This window comes from Rattus norvegicus, chromosome 3 (genome assembly GCF_036323735.1).
Source record: "Rattus norvegicus strain BN/NHsdMcwi chromosome 3, GRCr8, whole genome shotgun sequence".
Taxonomy (NCBI): domain Eukaryota; kingdom Metazoa; phylum Chordata; class Mammalia; order Rodentia; family Muridae; genus Rattus; species Rattus norvegicus.
Genome location: NC_086021.1, coordinates 103,916,476 through 103,937,967, shown reverse-complemented (window position 1 = coordinate 103,937,967; position 21,492 = coordinate 103,916,476). Strand labels below are relative to the sequence as shown.

General features: G+C 37.5%; 1 protein-coding gene and 1 pseudogene across 21 annotated transcripts in view; both read right to left on the bottom strand.

Annotated features, from left to right (window-relative positions):
• Lrrc4c (leucine rich repeat containing 4C) overlaps positions 1 to 21,492 on the bottom strand; it is a 1,379,071-nt gene that overhangs the window by 201,255 nt on the left and 1,156,324 nt on the right. The window lies entirely within an intron of this gene.
• LOC134486411 (HIG1 domain family member 1A, mitochondrial-like) lies at positions 1,484 to 6,736 on the bottom strand (annotated as a pseudogene).

Genomic DNA, 21,492 nt, shown 5'->3' with positions numbered 1-21,492 from the left:
CTAAATAATTACAACAAATATCCTGAAGCAGTTAAGAGAACTTTATGGACCATCAACCCTAGATGATGAGCTAAAGTCAAGTAACAGTTGTTCTGGGAAGGAAATTTTGTCTTCCCCAATGATAAGACCTCTCATTGGTTATCTAAAACCAGTGAAGTAGTCAGCATTACAAAACTATACCTCCAGGCAGCACTGTACAGACTCAGCAGGATATATATATATATATATATATATATATATATATATATATATATATGAAGATAGCACAAATTTATGTAGGAGGGGACTTTAGATATTGGAGAAATGAAAAGAAAGAAAAAAAGAGAACAGATGCAACAATATTTTTAAATACAAAAATATTCTAAATACCCGGAGATTTACCTAAATTGTTAGACTTTCCTATCATGCATGAAGCACTAGGGTATACTTGTAGTCTTAGTACTCATTAGATGGAAACAGGAAGAACAATAGTTCAAGGTCATCTTTGTGCATATAGAAAGTTGGAGGTGAGTCCTGCACACATAAAACAAAGACTTGGGATAAAAAGACTCACTAAGTTGTGGCCTCCTCTCAAGTTCTCTCATTTTTCTTCTAAGTACATTATTTATTTCAATAGTAATTTGAGATAAAACCCTCATTTTTGCATGTGGGAATTTTTGTAAACTGTGAGCATACACCTACTGGCTTCCTACTTGATGTGCAATTAATTGTAGATAAATAGTACCAAGATGGCTACAACCAATTGACATGACATTCACATACCAAGTCATAAAAATCAAAGCAAAACCAAACAAACAACCATAAAACAACCCCAAAAGTCTGCTTGTAGAAATTTAACAATTTTTTTAATTCAGAAAATTAAAGTGATCTTGTTTCACCTGGTAGTTAGAAGTGCAGCTGTGTAACTGTGCTTCTGGGGGACAAAGGTTGGAACTCTGAGGACATCAGGAAAACATCAAGAGAGCCACAAAATAGCTTGCAGAAGTGGCATGTATTTGTTTGTTTGGGATTTGGTTTTGGAATTTTCTTTTATGTTTCTCTCACCAGTCAAGGAAAAATAGTTCTGATCAAAGATGCCCATCTTACTGATATTTCATGTCTTTGTCTTTCCCAAATATAATGGATTTCTAAATTTAATTACTGAGTGTTTACTGAAATCATTACTCCCAAGGAGAATTTTCATACTGAGTGATCAGATTTATTCCCTGTCATTGCTGAAACAAAGAAGGGAAATTTCAATGTGTTTTGTGCCACAGACTCTGAACTAAACTGCCCATATAACTTAATTTTTCCCCTTTTTTCTTAATTAACTTGAGTATTTCTTATTTACATTTCGAATGTTATTCCCTTTCCCAGTTTCTGGGCCAACATCCCCCTAACTCCTTCTCCTCCCCTTCTATATGGGTGTTCCCCTCACCATTCTCCCCCCCTTACTACCCTTCCCCCAACAATCACGTTCACTGGGGGTTCAGTCTTAGCAGGACCAAGGGCTTCCCCTTCCACTGGTGCTTTTACTAGGCTATTCATTGCTACCTATGAGGTTAGAGTCCAGGGTCAGTCCATGTACAGTCTTTGGGTAGTGGCTTAGTCCCTGGAAGCTCTGGTTGGTTGGCATTGTTGTTCATATGGGGTCTCGAGCTCCTTCAAGCTCTTCCAGTCCTTTCTCTGATTCCTTCAACGGGGTCCTGTTCTCAGTTCAGTGGTTTGCTGCTGGCATTCGCCTCTGTATTTGCTGTATTCTGGCTGTGTCTCTCAGGAGAGATCTACATCCGGCTCCTGTAGGCCTGCACTTCTTTGCTTCATCCATCTTGTCTAATTTGGTGGCTGTATATGTGTGGGTCACATGTGGCGCAGGCTCTGAATGGGTGTTTCTTCTGTCTCTGTTTTAATCTTTGGCTCCCTATTCCCTGCCAAGGGTATTCTTGTTCCCCTTTTAAAGAAGGAGTGAAGCATTCGCATTTTGATCATCTGTCTTGAGTTTCATGTGTTCTGTGCAGCTAGGTAATTCAAGCATTTGGGCTAATAGCCACTTATCAATGAGTGCATACTTCTAACTATTTTGTTGATAAAGAATCTGAGGCAAAGATGTTTAATTTAGTTTATAAGCAAGAGAAAAGCAGCAGAGTTTACAGATGTGACTGACTGCCCAGCAAATATGCCCTCCTACTTTATATTTACTGCATCATGGCAGTTCGAGATTGGATGGCTCTACCTGAGCCATACTCAATCACTCACCTCCTAGTGATTCCTAAATTCAATTTTATTGTGTTGTTTGAGAGGTGGTCTAGAAGTATTTTACCTATTTATTTTAACTTATAATACTAAAAATGACCCCATCCCTTCCCCTGCTGCTGTACAAATCAAACTATGAAGATTTTACAAAGTTCATTGGCTGCCAGAAAATCTCTCAATTACAATAGATGGAGAAACTAAGATAATATATGTTCACTGGCTGAATTTGTGTCTGGAAAGAGTGTACAGATAACATTATTATCATCACCATAATTATCATGATCATCATTAGAATTTATTTTATGTTGACCTAATATAATGTCTTTTGTAAATTTCATTTTCTATTAGTTTTATATATGCTTTTGTATATGTGTTTATGAGCTTATGTACACAACTTAATGTATATGTAAAAATATAATCCAATAAAATAAAATTTAGTCAAGTTTTAACAACCACCCTCTATCAATTAATCAGTCCTGACACTTTTATTTTTTCCATACCCAGGAAAACAGGAAAGAAACCAAACTAATAATCTCTCCACATCATTGAAAGGCAATATTCAATACTCTTCAGAGAACATGTTAAACAACTGATGTACTTAAAACTGTCCAAGTTTACTGTCCTCATTTGCAGAGACTCTTATAGCTTATTTTATTTTTAAGCATCTCATGTTTGAGTACTGTATTGACATTATTATTATGTCTTCCACTCCTCCTACAATACCTCTTATGATCCCCTATTATTTATCAAGTTCATGACTACTTCTTCTTGCTTATTGTTGTTACATTCCCCCCTCACACACACATGCACACACACACACACACACACACACAAACACATGAGTCCACGTATACTTTTTTTGCCTATATGTGAGCATAACTTATCAGGAGGCTCCTCCCTCTAATTGCAGCAGTCATGGTCTGAATATTTCACATGTGGAAGGATCTTATAAAATTTCCCCCATCCATCTTGGCATGTCATTTTGCTGTTATTGTTTAGGGAATTTTATTGTCATTTCTTAAGGAAGCAAATGGTGTGTGTGTGTGTGTGTGTGTGTGTGTGTGCACGCATGCGAATGAGCACATGCAAATCAAATCAAAACAAAACAAGAATGAAAGAAAAATAAAAAATATAGTCAAGATTTCATTTGCTTGAAATCAGTTTGTATGAAGACATGTCCATTTGAATTCTTCTGTTAGAGAGATCAGTTATGCAATATTCATATAAAAGAGTTCCAAATCAGTGTGACGTATTTTAAGTTTACATTAACATTTAGATTAATGAGAAGCTCAACTTGAATTACGAGCTTTGTATGCTTGGATTCTGTCCTTGTCAACTTGGAACCTGGTCTGTTGACTCACCTTCTAGTTTTATCAACAGATATCTGTATTCATGTATTTCCAGTGCCTGAGAATTTTCAGGTGGGTGAGGGTGCCTACTTGACATCAACAGTAAAAGAATTAGTTCTTAACCATGAAGAATGTAAAATGTGTTCAGCAATTGCATTTTTCCATAAATAATTCTCAAGAATGGAAATTCTTTAGCAGGAAAGGTTATGACTTCTTCATGAAGAAGTTATAGCTATTCATTAGTTATTTCTGGAGACCATACTCAGTACTTCATGCTGCTTTAAATCTTCCCACATTCTTCTTCCAGGAACTCAGTTTCTTTTCTATGTTCTCATACACACAATCAGGATAATTTGAAAAAGTTTATGATTAAAGATGTCACAGAGAGTGCTGTCTTCAAATACAAATTAAACATTAGTCAAATAGGGTAAAGCTGGTCTCAAAATGAGGAGAGACTCTCTGGAGAATCCTATAACATCTCTTCAATGAGCCTGGAATGCAGAATGATGATTTCGAGATAAGTCAAATACACACACACAGTACATATAAGGAGCATATAATATATAATATATAGGATATATATTCATATATGTATATGAAGTAATAAATTAACATACACAGTTAGCTCGGGATTAATTCATACAATTTAACATGCTGAGAATTTTGGATGTTTTCCTTAAGTTTAAACTGGTACACAATTGCTGTTGGGCTTTATGTCACCCTGACTTAAGAAGAATTTATCGTGCTGTGGTACGAAGAATGGATGAAAAGTGAGCATGGCTTTCTTCATAACATTGCCAGATGATGAAGTGGACCCTTACATGCCAGATTTAAAAAAAAAAACACTAAACAAAAACAGACAGACTGACTGACAGTGGAGAATGTTAGACAGACTGACTGACAGTGGAGAATGTTAGACAGACTGACTGACAGTGGAGAATGTTAGACTTAGATGATGCCAACTTTCATGGCTTTTCTTTTCACGTGGAACAAAGCGGGAATGCGAGCCTAGAGCTGACCGTACTCTATCTTAGCTCTGCCACTCTCACTCATGTTTGAAAAAGCTGTACTAGAACACTTTGTATGTCCAAGAAGAGTACTAGATCCTATGATAGCAGGATGGAGAAAGAGACGTGGTCTCCACCGGAAATCTAATTTTAATACTGGATGAGCAGGAACTACTGAGTAAGAAAAACTCTATAAGACAGTAACAAAAAGTATTTGGAAATAGATGGGGTAATGTCTTAGTAAGTATGCTATGTCTGGACATGTTTGTTTAACTCTAAATTGGATGAACCCTGCAATGAAATACAACTCTTTAGATTCACAGCTTGGCATTTTCCTTTTATGATACATTGATTGGCAAGAAGTTGGGACTCTATCCCTTTTCTGTGAAATGATGATTAACATTTTACTTAATATATTTGTTTTGTAATTAGCCTGTTATTTATTAGGCACATAGAACTTCTGAAAATCAGGACAATTTTGGTTGCCCCTTTTAGACTATTTCTGTAATATTCAATGGGTATCTTGGCTCTGGAAAGCTGCTTTTAACATAACTTTTAGAATTATGCCTAAGAATAAAACTACTCTAATTGTAAAAAATTTGAAGATGCATATACTGTTTCCCAGACATAAGAAACAGTTATAATTCTAAAACTGACCTTGATATTAAAATAGATTCAACTTGAAGCTTACTTAATAGAAAAGATGAATTACAAAATTCCTCTGGTTTCAATTTGACCCCTAGAAAGAAGAGATCAGGTATCCAATTATGGGTTAAACTAACATGTATTATGCTATTTGAAAAGCCACATTTGAGAAACAGTTACTAATTTATTTTTAATTTGAGAATTCCTGTTCACTAAGCTAATGATCATCATTAGGATCATACATGGCTTTTTAAAATCCAGCTGATGTGTCATTTATTGGCATTATTAGAGTTAGAAATAAATATTCACTGACAACATTAACAGTATTCAGTGTAACTGAACTGATTTGGGGAGTACTGGGACACTGTTTACACTGTGGTACATGAGAGGCCAGAAACGAGCATCATTAAGCTGGATGTGGTATGTGAAGTATGATCTACTAGTGATTCAGCATTCATTAATTAGAGAAAAATCACAGTTAGATGAAACAACTGTAAGTGGCATTCTGCATCAGGTGAACTCACGGAATGTTGTTACATGTTCCGCATAGATTGTAGAGAGGTTTTGTAGTTGAATACAGTTACAAGCATGATTATCTAAGAAATATTTTAGTATTTAGCATAATTAAGCCAGCGGTACTGATTTACTGTTAACTGGTATTTTAGTTATGATTTTATTGCTGTGAAGAGACACCAAGACCACAGCAACTCTAATAAAGGAAAACATTAATTGGGGTCAGGCTTACAGTTTCAGAGATCAGAGGTTACATGGCAGCATGTAGGCAGACCTGGTAGTTGTTTTTATGGTTTTTTTTTTTTTGTTGTTGTTGTTTTGTTTTTGTTTTTTTTTTTTTGTCTAAACCTACATGATATTTATTGCAGACACAAATACACAACCTCAATGTGAGATGTCTAACTAAAGCAAGCACTTCCCAGACCAAGGCAGCAGCTCTTCTAAGGCTTAGACTTGGTCCAGAATTCCCAATACATGGAATAGCCCATATCAAAAGTCATAGCCCCGACAACAAAGCCCTGAGCTGCCGCATCCATGTGGATCAAATTAATGAATGAACATCTTCGTATTTCCCCAGCTCTTCAGTCTGTGTAGCCCATACGCAACAATCGCTGCAAAGCCTGCCATTCCAATGGGGACAAACGGTGTCTGCTTACCTTTCCAAATAAACTTAGGCCCCTGACCGTCATCATATGAAGAGAGAAATGTCTGTGTTGGTGGACATTATGATTTATTTAAGAGTCTTCCTGTCTGCTTGTGCATTTGGCTGCCAAGGTGCCAGCCTTAAGATTGAGATTCAAATGGCCAGGGACAGGACACGAGGATTTGTTTTTTTTTTAATTTATTTATACATTTTTATTTTTTATAACGTGTTATTTCTAATGCTTGATTACTTTAGCTAACAAAACATTTTCCAACTCTTTTTTTTAGATTTTGACAATAATTTTTTATTGGATTTTTTTATTTACATTTCAAATGTTGTTTCCTTTCCTGCTTTCCCGGACATAAAGCCCTCTATCACATCCCCCTCCCCTTCTTCTATAAGAGTGTTCCGTTCCCTATCCACCCCCTTCCCGTCCCGGTTCCGATATTCCCCAACACTGGAATCCAACCTTGGCAAAACCAAGGGCTTCTCCTTCCAGTGGTGCCCAACAAGGCCTTCCTCTGGTACATATGCAGTTGAAGCCATGGGTGTGTCCACGTGTATTCTTTGGGTAGTGATTTGGTCCCTGGGAGCTCTGGTTAGTTGGCATTGTTGTTCTTACCCATAAGAACAACAATTCCTCTAATTCCTCCAACGGGATTCCTGTTCTCAGTTTAGTGGTTTGCTGCTAGCATTCGCTTCTGTATTTGTCATGCTCTGGCTTTGTCTCTCAGGAGACATCTATATCCGGTTCCTGTCAGCATGCCCTTCTTAGCTTCATCAATCTTATCTAGTCTTGGTGACTGTGTATGTATGTGGCAGGCTCTGAGTGGCCGTTCCTTCAGTCTCTGCTCCAAACTCTGCCTCCATATCCCCTCCTATGATTATTTTTGTTCCCCCTTTTAAGAAGGAAAGAAACATCCGCACTTTGGTCTTGAGCTTCATGCGGTCTGTGTATTGTATCTTGGATGATTCGAGCTTTTGGGCTAATATCCAATTATCAGTGAGTAAGAATTTGTATCTTAAGAAGCCCTTTCATGTACTGGTGCAGAGAAGTAAAGACCACCTAGCACACTGCACGAGCAACAGGAACCATTTGAATGGAGAGGCAATGTCTTGCTGGCTTCTGGCTGCAACCGAAGTGAAAGTTCTATATTTTGACTTGAAGGCAACAAAGGAGGAACTGTGTGCCACACTGGGCATAGCATGAACATAGGAGAACTCAAAACATGTCACTGCAATGACATACTTCTTCCAATAAGGCCATACCTACTAATAGTGTGGCACTGTATGGACCAAGCACTCAAACACATGAGTCTATGGAGGCCATTACTGTTCAAATCACCCAGGACAAATGTTGAGGAGAGAATAGCTATCTCTCATCCAACTCAAAGTCTTTAAGGAAATATAGTTTACCTGCCTATGTGTGGTAGAGGAAAAATGGCTTCCATTAATTCACTATACTTAACATATCCAAATCTTATTAGTAAAACATTGCATCTACAGTGTAAGGGAAATGCTATTAGAAATTGAACTTGCAGATGGAGGCAGGAGGCAAAGAATGAGGGTGATGACCACTCCAGAGAACTTTTTTGGGGGGGTATTATTCTCTTTATAATATAAATATATAAAATAAAAATATGGAATTACAAATCTCTTTATTGTTTCTCCAAGATTATAATAACCAGAGCATAGAAAACAAATTGAAAGAGTTAACACTGAGTACAAGGTACAAGGCTAGACATATTGCAGAAATTAATGGAGAAAACAAAAGCTCATACCACAGTAACAGGAAAAGAAGGAAAATGTAGGGATATTTGGGGATGTTTTCTGAAAGAAATCCTGATAGGATTTGGTCAAAGGTGGAAGGTGAGGACTTAAATAACAAAAATTCTGACCCAGAATTTTTCTTGTCTAAAAGAACTACAGGGACAAAAAAGGAGAAGAGCCTGAGGAAAAGGAGGTCCAGTAACCATCCCAAATTAGAATCCATGTTAAGGGGAGGCTCCAAAGCCTGACACTATTACTGATGCTATGTTGTACTTAGAGACAGGAGCCTAGCATGGCTGCCCTTTGAGAGGCCCAACAAGTAGCTGACTGAGACAGAAACAGATACACGTGCCCAATGGTCTGAATTAGGGAAAGGCTGGGAAAAGATATGAAGGCCTATGGAGTTTCCATTGTAAGACCAGCATTCTCAACAAACATGGAGCCTCAAGCTCTCTCAGACACTGAGTCATGGACCAGGAAGCATACATTAGCTGGTCTGAGGCCCCCAACACAGCAGAAGACTTCTTACTCTGGCCTCAATGAGAGAAGCACCACCTAACCTTGGGGAGACTTAAGGCCCAAGGATATGTGAGGTCTGGTGTGTGAAGGTGTGTGGTGTGTGGGAATATTCTCTTGGAGATGAAGAGAGAAGGAATGGGATGAGGAACTGTTGGAGGACAGAAAGAGTGGGGGATAATGACTGGACTGTTAAAAAGATTAAAAATCATCATCATCATCATCATCATCATCATCATCATCATCATCATCATCTCTAGGCCAAAGGCTTCTGTGGAAAAGGTTCCATGCTTAGTGTAGAGGATAGAGAGGTACCTGAGTCTCCAAATTACAGCTTACTGTTGCTGCCAAGGTGTAGCTTTAGAAGACCCAAGAGGTTCCAATAGGAAGGACTTTAGCTGAAATACTCAAGAAAGGGGAGAGAGAGCCTGTATCCAGTGGATACAGAGACAATATCCAGTGGATAGGTACAGCCCCCAGTTGAGGGATGGGACCAAACAGGCACCTCAAAAATATTAATCCAGAATTCCTCCTGTCAAAAGGAAGTTTATGGACAAAGAGTGGAGCAGAAACTGAAGGAAAGGCCATACAGAGACTGTACCATCTAGGGTTCCATCCCATCTGCTAACACCAATCCCAGACACTATTGCTGATGCCAAGAAGTGCTTGCTGACAGGAGCCTGGTATTGCTGTTCCTTGAGAGACTCGTCCAGAGCTGACCAATACAGATACATATGTATATAGCCAAGCATTGGACTGAGCACAGAGACCCCAATGGGGAAATTAGGACAAGCATTATAGGAGCTGAAGGAGTTTGCCACCTCATCAGAAGAACAAAATATCAACTAACCCACACCCTCAAAGCTCCCAGGGACTAAACCACCAATAAAAGAATAAGTATGGGGTACTCATGGCTCCACCTGGATATATAGCAGAGGATTACCTTATCTGGCATCACTGGGAGGGGAGCCCCTGAGTCCTGTGGAGGCTTGATGACCCAGGTTAGGGAAACACTAGGCTGCTGAGGCAGGAGTAGGTGGGTGGGTGAAGGAGCACCCTCCTAGAGGTAGAGGCAAGGGAGAAGGGTGGGGGGTTTATAGAGGGGAAACTGGGAAGGGGGTAACATTTGAAATGTAAATAAATAAAATAACCAATAAAAATGGAAAAAGAAAGGCATGGCAGAGGAAGAAATGTCTTTTATTGACTTCTTTACAGAGCTTTTCAGAAAGCTGCTGAGCCAGCATCATTTCTATCAGAGTCTGCTCATGACTGTGTTATAGCCTCTGCCCTTGAGGTCATGTCTACTGACTGAATTACATAGAGTGGCTATTTTCCATGAATAATTGAGAATATCCAAATGAGGGATATCAGTGTCTGAAATGTGCTCCAAATTCAATGAGCTCTGTACGTGTGGACCAGAAAAAGAAAGACCTGGAAAGGGGCTTCTATTAATTTTTAGAATCATAGAATATAATAAATATTAAAAACTAAAGAACAGCACAATGTTTTTAACTTGAACACTGAGAATTAGATTGGGCTAGTCCTCAAATCAGCCATTCACTCAATTAAGATATGCTAAGAATTAGTCATGCACTGGAAGAGGGTTCAGTACATATATAACCTTTATTTGTACATATATTATTTATTTAATCTATTCATTATCAACTTAAAAATTACTTCTCTACACTATCCATAAAATCTGGAACGGCATCACAAAGGATGGAGAAAATAAGTTAATGACTTTCATGTTTAATGTATGAAGAACTTGCGTCTTCTCAAAAAGAATTTTTTTTAAAAAAAGTTAGTTCTATGTTTTCAAATTGTAACCGAGAGTGCTTTATTTTGAGAAAACAACAGGAGTAATGTAAACTGATGAGACAATCTTTACACATGCTAATAAGCATGGTAAGCTCACTTGTTTGTTAGATGAACACTACTCAAACACTTTCCGTGTACATTCTAAAAATGATTCAGTTTGATTAGAAAAGTGAAAATGGAGACATTTGCAACCAAATATTTTATTTTATACGATTATGGTCTGTGTAGTTTTGAATGGGTACATTTTGTACCTGTTTCACTTTGTTTATCTGAAAGGGAGTCAGGTTTATGTGGTCACTTTCAACAATTCTTACTTATCAGGGAAACATAACGTAATAGGCAGTATTAACATCTAAAGTTATACAGAGGGCTGGAGAGATGGCTCAGCTGTTAAAGGCTAGGAAAACAACCAAAAATATAAAGTTATACAGAGGTTTGGCTGTTCATTGAGCTAGTACTCTAACTCCACACACTGTAAATTAATATCTTTCATATCTGTCTTCAGTTATGGGAGATAGCTGAATTTGTTAATGATCTGCATTTATAGTCAACCTATGGTTTCATAGGTTATACTATATTTCTGTAAGCAAATAGTGGGCAGATACTATATACTCGTCTTATGGGTATGCATCATTCCATAAATCATTCCTGATGATGTATGACTATATTGGAAAATTAGTTACATCAAGGTTACCTTGGTGATATAATTATGTCGTGTTATTGTTGGTTTGCTTTGCCAGACATTGAAAGTAAAAAGCAATGAAATAATTATGTCAGGGTAAATAGAGAATATTTTGTAGGTTATGTGAACAAGAGTAAAGATTTTAATTTGGACAGATGGTAGATATGGAAAAGGCAATCAGATAGTAGCTGGAAGTAGAAACTCCCCAAACCTTATAGAATGAATATGGCCTTTGTCCATTTCTCATTTTCATGTACTGTAGTCCCCCTTTGTTTTATGTCCTTGAGGTTGTGGATATTGGACACTTCTCTCTCTTTCTCTCTCTCTCTCTCTCTCTCTCTCTCTCTCTCTCTCTCTCTCTCTCTCTCCCTCTCCCTCCCCCTCCCCCCTCTCTCCAACCGCTCCCCGCCCCGAGTGTGTGTGTGTGTGTGTGTGTGTGTGTGTGTGTGAATGTAGAGACCAGGTGTCTCCTCCATTACCTTTCATCTTTTTTTTTGAAACAGTTTCTCACTGAGCCACTGATTTGGTAAGGCTGGCTACCCTGTGAGGCCCATTGTTCTGATCATCTCAGCTTTCACTTGTATTTTTGGTTGTGAGCCTAGCCTTTAACAGCTGAGTTATGTCTCCAGTCCTACATCTCTACTTTCACTTTGGTGGTTTACAAGGCACATGGTTCCTTCCACACTTGTATGTTTTCTTTTCAATGAGTTTAGGAACAAAAGCATCAGATTTTCATGCTTTAATCTTAGGCATGCTATTGACTGAAATATCTCTTTAGTTCTAAATAATATTTTTATGCTGCTGCTGTCATATCCTAAAAAGAACAAATACTCCCACACAAATAATATCTTTGTCCAGGGTAGGTTTTAGTGGGACATAATCATGAGCTGAAAACTAAAGCTCAGTGAGAGGACGTGAGTGACAAAATGCTACTCTCTGTACAAGGGGCTGACTCTGTGCTCTACACTCTCTCATTATGTATTCTGCTAATGGCAGGGGAAGTGAAAATAACAGTTAGCACTGGAAAGAGTGGGCACAACATTAAGATTTAATTAAACCTTGTTTTACTTGGGCAAACTAGTCATGCAGTGATGTCATGGGAGAGCAGAGCTCAACATTTTGTGACTAAAAGCAAAAAGACATGTGGCTAAAATACCAGTGCATATGGTTAAAGCAAACAGGGTGAGAAGAGCAAACTTGGCAGGCTGTGTCCAGAAGCCATGTCACACCCACCACACTGCAAGGATATGAGGTGTTGGATTTGGAGAGAACAGATTTGTGGACCTGGACAGGAATCAAGGTTTCCTCGTTGTTCCTGGGTAATTAAAATTCTTTTATGTGCTTTAAGGAACAGAACGAGCACCAAAGAAAGCAATGACAGGAAATGCAATTATAGTACTGCATAGAAACATTTCTAGCCCTCAAAACTATCCAAGGATAGATAGAGCAGACTGCATTTGAAGGTAGTGTGTTTATTATCACTGAGGGATTTAAAAATAGGCTGCGCAGACACTTGATAGATACTTTCTAACTTGGTACGGTGTCTCAGGAGCCAATAAATTACAGCTGTTTGATTAGACTTAATGGAGAAGAATTATTTGTGTTGTGGATATATGTGAACTGTAGTTGCTTATAATACATGGTAGAGTTTGAAATGGATTAATAGCTCATTTTACCTGTCATCTGGGCTAGGTGTACTCGTAGAATCATTAAAACTTTATTTCTGGAAGTTTCTGAGGCTGTCTTGAAGGAGATTAGTATTGATGTGGATCTACATTGAGGAGAGAAGAAATGGCCTCACTAATATGAATATGAATAATCTTGGGGCTCTGATGCCAACAAACATTATTATATGCTCAGAACACACAGAGAGGAAAGCAAATGTGTTTGAACTGAGGTATTGTGTTAGTTTCATTGCCTCTGTGATCATATGTTCCCAGAAACATTTTAAGGGAAAATATTTTTGTTTTTCTTATTATGAGAGGTTTTGCTTCATTATGACAGGGGGGACTGGGTCATGCCAACAGGAAGTAGGAAGGCGCTGCCATAGTAATCAGCCACAGAAAAATACAACTTCTAAGAAACTATCCCTAGGGATGAAATACTCTCTAACCTGGCTTCATCTAACGTAATTCCTTTAAATCTGAATAATGTATTCAGATATCAAATTCATCAACAGTTCAAACACTTCATTAAAGCAATGCCCTTACGTTCTAATTGCCTCTGCATATGACCTTACAGATAAACTAATATGTGTGCTTCATTAATCTAATATCCCCAATTTTAAAATAACTTTTAGTTCAACAGGAAGTGGGAATGACATTTACCGCTCATGATTATTTACAGATTCTGATATTTATGCGGTAGCATTAATCATCTATGGATTGCTGGGTGATGAAATAAATGGCCTGATGACCCACACTAATGCCAAAAGGGGTCCAAGTGAATGTGGAGTGGTGGATCTTAATAGCAGAATAGATTTAGGTGTGAGAATGTGTCTCCTAGGAGTGTCAGAAGCTATACCCATTAGGTCTCATTACCATGGCTGCCCATGAATGAACTGATTAAGGAAAACAACAGCAGAAATGCCAGAGTGGGTGGGAAAGCCCAAGAGGATTCAACTACACAAAACAAAATATAGACATCCAACAATTTCTGAGAGCAGGAGAAATAGTCTTTCCAGGGGAGGAGTATATGGCATTGTTATACTATATTAAATGGTCAGGCATGAAAAATGTATTGTAAGCCTGAGAAAAATTACTTATGTATTTATTAATGTGTGTATGTGTGTATGCATGGATGTGTATAAAACGTCAGTTGAAGAAAAAGAATGAAGTCATGAATCTGTAAGAGACTAAGGAGGATATATGAAATGATTTGGAGAGGAAAAAAGGACAAAAATTAAGCAATTATATTATAGTCTCAAAAATTAAAGAAATAATTTAAAAACAAATTGACATAAAAAGTGAATATTGCTCAAAGCATGCTACATTAAAACAAAAATAAAAACAGTTGTTTATGGACTCCTTTTCATGCTACAATAAAACCCTATATAAAGGCATCCTCATTCAATTTTGCTATATAAATAAAATTATTGTAACGAGTCACTATTATATGTCCTAACATGATATTTAACTACACATGCATCTGTAAACATGAGAATATATAATTAGAAAATAAACTAAGAATAGAAAAAAAACCTTTATAGCTAATGTGAAATCGTTTAAATCCTTGGTGATTAAGATGAACAGGCTTAGCCTGCTACTTGTACTTGGTGGGCTTTAGTGTGGGCAGGAACACTGAAGATCCCATTCCCCTTTATAATGATGGGCACCAATCGTACTTTTAAAGATTTCTATTTCTCTATTTTATAGTTCCACAAATTTATGGCTGTGGCTATGGCAACATTTGCTTCTTGTCAAGGACATAGCTAAATTTTTTTTTTGTGAAACTTTTAATAATGGTTTCAGAGTACACTGAGAAGAAAATCACATATCTGTATCTGTTAATGCTGAGGACAGAAGGTGACAGTTCAGGAGAGCAAGATAGGGAATCATATAGCATTTAAAGAAGCATTTACAAGTCACAGTAACACATCCTCAGGTATGAATGGCTATATGGTTAGCATTGGGCACATACATCATTGTTTTGTAGTGTATGGCGAGAAATTTTATACTATCATTAAATAATATATCAAAAAGATGCCTGATGTCAGGTGTACGTAAGAAGTCACTCAGCCAATGGGCAGACAGTGAAGTGGTATAAATAGAACATTCTAGACCAACATTTGCTCTCTCTCTGCATCTTTACCCCTGTCCTCCCTCCTTTCACTCCTTTCTCATTACTCTGTATCTACTCAATAATATAACCTAAAGATTAGTATTTGTACTTACTGTGTCTTTTGATTTATTTTTTTCTACAATTTGGAAGGAATAAGGTTTTATTTCAAATATAAAATGTTCAAAAAGATCATTATTATTATAGGTATATATTTTATGGCCCAATGTATTCTTAGATACCAAATGTTTAGAAAATATGCAGAAAAATGCAAACGAACAAATGAACAAACACAAACAGAAAGATAGAAAGATTAGTTCAGGGTTCAGCACAATGACAAATCGCCCATTTGCTCAACTCAGTTTTAAGTTAATCATTATTTGATTTATTCATGAAACACTAGGAAATACATAACTGTTTCCTTTATTTTTCTTTGTAGCATTAGATACTGTTATAATTTTAAAATAATGATACTAGTAATGTTTTTTCTTTCACAAAATAACTTCCACATTATTTTTTTAAATACAAATCAGATATCTAGGGCCTGTCTAAGCTGAGAAGTTTTACATGTCATAATTATATTTGCTTCCTGTGTTAATGGGGGAACCATTTTTTAAAAGGCCGACATCAGGTCACTCTGTAACTTGTGCTCTGTGAGGCTGTACTGAAGGTTTCATCCACACATGTTTTTATTATACTGAGAAGGAGGGTTGGGTAGATGACATTTAAGGTACATCACACAAACAGATATCTGAATTAGAATTTAAGCTTAGCATTTTGTCTTCGGTCTGTAAGCCCTGCACATAAGCCCTGTTTTATTAGGATGTAGAAGAGAAGGTAAAATGCTTATTAAAGGGACTGCAAGCATGATTCTGAGTGTAATAGCTCAAACAACAGAAAATAAAGTCAAGATTTTAATAACACTCTGAATGAACCTTAGTTGTATTCATTTGGGTGTGAAATGAATGCTTGCGTAACCATAATATAAAAGCAAAACACATTAGAATTGTAGTTAGCATGATTGCTGGTTAGGTTTTTGTCCTGGGTCCTGGTGACCATGGAAGGGATTTCTTTCCCATTGTCTTACCATCCTTCTTAATCACATACCTTTAGGAAGGTTGCTCAATATTTTATTGGAAAGCAATTCACCTTCTAAATTTCTTACTGATGCAATTATGCTGCAAGTTATGTCTGATGGCACTATATGACACCATGATAGGTCTAATTCATGTCATTGAAATCTTTACTCTTTTTTCCCAAGCCCTGAGAAGCTGGGAATGTTGTTCATCTCAATGTTCCACTGACCACGTCTACGTAACATGAATATTAGAGCCATTTTGTAAGTGTTTCAATTTAAGCATGTGTACTGGTGTCTGAAACATTAAATTAAGCCTCAAATGACTATGAGACTTATTATATTTGCTTTAGACACAAGACACACACATATACACATATACATCATGTTGAATGCAGCATATACAGTTGTATAATATATTTAAATATGTGTTATATATGTGTCTATCTATCTATCCATATTTATACATATACACACATAAAAACTACACATACTATATGCACATATGTGTTGTCGCTGAACCCAAATAACTCCACTTAGATAATCCCGGTGATGGTGGTGACTCTTTTTTCACTACCCGACCCAGTGTTCTGAGTTTCCAAATGAAACACACACACAGGTAGACTTATATTTTAATATTCCTTAGAAGCTCAATGCCTGTGCCACTTCTAAGCCTCCACGTGGCTAACACTCTCTGCTCCGATATTCCTGTGGTATTACTAAAACCTATATTCTATCCTGGCCAACACAGACCCAGACCCAGGACTTCAGCCCTCTCATGCTGAGTTTTGTAGCACCTACGTCACAGCTGTGTTCTCTGTATGGCCTCTCTCGGGCCTGGCATCTACTTTTTTCCTGGCATGGCAGCTCTCTCCTTCTATTCCTTTCTCAAACCTTTGCCAGTAATCCTAAAGTTCAGCCTCTGCTTCCCTGCCTGGCTATTAGCCACCAGGAACTTTACCAATCAAAACCAATTGTGGGCAGGGTCCCTCAACATCTTATGTGCAGATTATTGTCCAATTTGGGAGACCAGATTAACATAATATATGCAGCATTAGACCAAATCTACAACATTATGTATATACACATATATAGATACAACATACAATACATTCTGTGTTGAAATGTTGTGTATTAGATAATTTTTATTGGATATATTTCTTTATTTGCATTTCAAATGTTATTTCCTTTCCCGGTTTCCTGTCCATAATTCCCCTATCCTCTACCTCTCCCCCATATGGGTGTTCCCCCCAAGTACCCCACCTTACCACCTGCCCAACATTCCCCTGTACGGGGGGTCCAACCTTGGCAGGACCAAGGGCTTCTTCCCCTTCCATGGTGCCCCAACAAGGCTATTCTCAGCTATGTATGCAGTTGGAGCCCTGGGTCAGTCCATGTGCATCATCTTTGGGTACTGGTTTAGTCCGTGGAAGCTCTGGTTGGTTGGTATTGTTGTTCTTATCGGGTTGCAAGCCCCTTCAGCTCTTTCAATCCTTCCTCTAATTTCCCCAAAGGGGTACTGTTCTCAGTTCAGTGTTTTGCTGCTAGCACTGACCTCTGTATTGGACATGCTCTGGCTGTGTCTCTCAGGAGCAACCTATATCTAATAAGATCTTTTCCCAATCTGATGTTGCCATTTTGTCCTAATGACAGTGTCCTTTGCCTTACAGAAGCTTTGAAGTTTTGTGAGGTCCCATTTGTCAATTCTTGATCTTATAGCATGTCATTGGTTTTTTTTCAGGAAAAATTTTCCAGTGCCCATGTGTTCTAGACTCATCCTCACTTTTTTCTATTGGTTTGAGTGTATATGGTTATATGTGGAGATCCTTGATCCACTTGGACTTAAGCTTTGTACAAGGTGATAAGAATGGATTGATTTGCATTCTTCTACAAGCTGACCTCCAGTTGAACAAGCACCATTTGTTAAAAATGCTATTTTTTTTCCACCTCACGCCAGTAAGTGTGGCTAAGAAAGAAAACTCAGGTGATAGTAGATTCTGGCAAGAATGTGGAGAAAGAGGAACACTCCTCCATTGTTGGTGTGACCGCAAACTCATACAACCACTCTGGAAATTAATCTGGGGGTTCCTCAGAAAATTGGACATTGCACTACCTGAGGACCCAGCTATACCTCTCTTGGGCATATACCCAAATGATGCTCCAACAAACAAAAAAGACACATGCTCCACTATGTTCATAGCAGCCTTATTTATAATAGCCAGAAGCTGGAAAGAATCCAGATGCCCTTCAACAGAGGAATGGATTCAAACGAATGTTGTACATCTACCCAATGAAATTCTAATCAGCAATCCAAAACAATGACTTCATGAAATTCATAGGCAAATGGAATGAACTAGAAAATATCATCCTGAGTTTGATAATTCAATCACAGAAAAGTGCACATAGTATGTATGCACTCATTGATAAGTGGATATTAGCCCAAAAGTTCAAATTACCCAAGATGCAATCCACACAACACAGGAAGCTCAAGAAGAAAGATGACCAAAATGTTGATATGGTTTTAAATAAGAAATACATTATCTGTACCAAGAAAATTCTTGCCACCATGAAATGTATCTTTAGTTTTGTACTAGTGTGAGTTGGACTTTAACAGAATTTAATTAGCTCTGTTCCAACTACATCTTTTCTTTCTGTAACTAAAATAATCAATTAAAGAAAATAAAATAAAAAAATAATAAATAAAAATGTTATTTTATGAAAAAAAAGAAAACGAAAACAGCACCATGTGTTCCTCTATAGTGATTACCTTAGAAAAATATACCTTTTCTAAAAGTAATATTAAATTGGCTAAAATATGGTAGATTTACTGCTATGATTTTTAGATGAATTAAAATATAGTTATAATAACAAAAAGAACAACAACACTGCTACCACCACCAACAACAACAAAGGATAAAAGCACCTTCACAAACACTGAAAAAGCACTCCAGGGAAAGTGAATTCAGAGCAGAGACCCTCATGTGTTGTGCTTGAAAATTTCAGCTTATATGACAAAAGTAGTCTCAGCATTAGCTGAGTAGGAAATGAAGTCAGAGGCGATCAGAGAATGGGTTACCAAGTCTTCTAGAGAACACAATAAAAACTGTGAATTTTATTTGTAAGAGTCTTTAGCAAAGAAATGACACAGTGGAATATCTATCTTAGTGCAGTCTCTGTAGCACTAGGGTTGGAGGTAAGCTGGAGATTGACTGGAGATGAACAGAAGCTATGATCTCATTTGTAAAGCCATGACAGTAACTGTGAAAATAAAGTGGAAGTCTACATTGATACTTGCTCATGCCAACGTTTTTGCAGGATAGAACTTTTGTTTATTCATCATATTTACAAAACTGTATTGATCATCCATAAGCAAGTCTGTGCCTGTCCCAGAAGCAATTGAGTTTGATGTCATTTTTCTGACTTCAGCCAGACTAAGCTATGCTTCATAACTTCCACCTTCCTAAAGCTAGACATTGTACTCTTGCATAATTCATCAAACTGTGGGAACCGTCTCCTATTTTCCACCCTTAAATCCTGTCACATCTATTTTTAATGTTAACAATTGATACTTCTTAAAATTCCTTTTAAATCTCTTTTCTCATGAAGCCAAGCTAGTGTAACCTAATATTGACTCTCTTCTCCATTTAAAGGTGTGGCTTCTTGGGGACTTAGCTTAACTTCTTTTTATCCTCATAATTGAGTTCTGACCTCCAAAGGACATGTTCATAAAGGGAGTAAATAAGATTGACATGAGAAAGTGGTCTGTAATCAAGGATGTTTTGGAATCATTGAACTAAATAATCGGATCCCTTGCCTCCAGGGTAGCTCAGAGAACGTTGGATATTTTTTATTATGACTCTCCATGAGGTGAGATGATATTTGTTGAATTTATTAAAGTTAATGGACTATGAAAGTCCCCTCCTCCACATTTTCTTTATAAACCATTTCAAGATGAATGTCCTGCTGAATTCCTGAAAATTATTTCCTCAGGGGAGTACTTGTAACTATTATCTAGTTATAGGTATCTGTAAACAGCAAGCTGTGTGACCAAAGACTTCTGAAAAGGAAATGTTTATCAGCAGTCTACATGTTCATATGAACCTCATTGTGCACGTGCACACACACACACACACACACACACACACACACTCACACACAGACACTCACATACATATGCATTTATATGTGGACATACATATATTTATATATACAAATATATGCATATATGTGTATAGGTCTCTGTCTCTCTGTCTCTCTGTCTCTCTGTCTCTCCCTCTCTCCCTCCCTCTCTCTCTCTCTCTCTCTCTCTCTCTCTCTGTGTATGTGTGTGTGTGTGTGTGACAACTATTGAGGCCATGGATTTGAAAAAGAGCAAGGAAGGGAATATGGCAATATGGGTTTGTAGGGAGGAAGAAGAAAGGGAGAATGATATAAATACAATCTCAAAAAAGAAATTATGTTTTAAAAATATGGTAACGTCTTCTGAAGGAGCCTCTCAGAATGTCATTTTCAAAGTGTTAATTGAACTAGAGGACTGGTAAGGATTGACTTATATTATCCAAAAGCCTAGTCAGAATTCACATGCCATCACATAGTCAGAATTCTTTCCATTAGAAATACAATTATTTAAGTCTGGCATTAAAAGTAGGGACAGGTGCTGTTTCTGACCATTAAACTATGAAAGCAGAGAGATGTTGTGTCATGTTGTCCAATAGAGCATAAATGATACCCTGTTACCCAGGGATCTCTAGGAAGCCAGGAGAATGTTCTTGTGACACTATGTGTTCACCATTTTCCCTATTCCTATTACAGGGTGAACAATCATTATAGAAGTGAGAGCACATTTTCACTTATTTCCTTCTCCTTACTGTTGTGGCAGGGTTGGGGGACTTCAGTTCCTTCTAGGAACAAATTAGTGGATTCTGTAGGAGTTGAAGTCTTTAGATTCTTTGACAGATGACACTGCCACCACCTATCTCTCTGTATCCAGACCAAAACAAAAAACAAACAAACAAAAAAAAAAAAACTGCAGTCAAGTGTGTTATATTTTCTTTGGGTAGGCATTCCCAGCAAATAAATAATGCTTTTCCTTTCCTTACCATAATGAAAGTAGCTCTCCAATGAAAGCCCCCTCAAGCCCTGCTCTCTTTGTTTATAGAGGGTTTATTTGTTATTGTTCTGTAATGTTATACTTGAAGCAGGAAAATAACAATAGCAGTAACAGCCACCACGTATCATGACTTATAATAATAATTAATTTGATTCCAAATTAGTATCTTTTAAAAATATTCATTAATCTTTTTTTTAAGTCCAGACTTTAACCCCCACACACCCCACCAGACCTCCCCACTCCCTGGGGACTCCAGTCTCTCGAGAGTTAGGTACAACTTCTCTGACTGAGTCCAGAACAGGCGGTCCTCTGCTGTATATGTGTTGGGGGCCTTCAGTCAGCTGGTGTGTGCTGC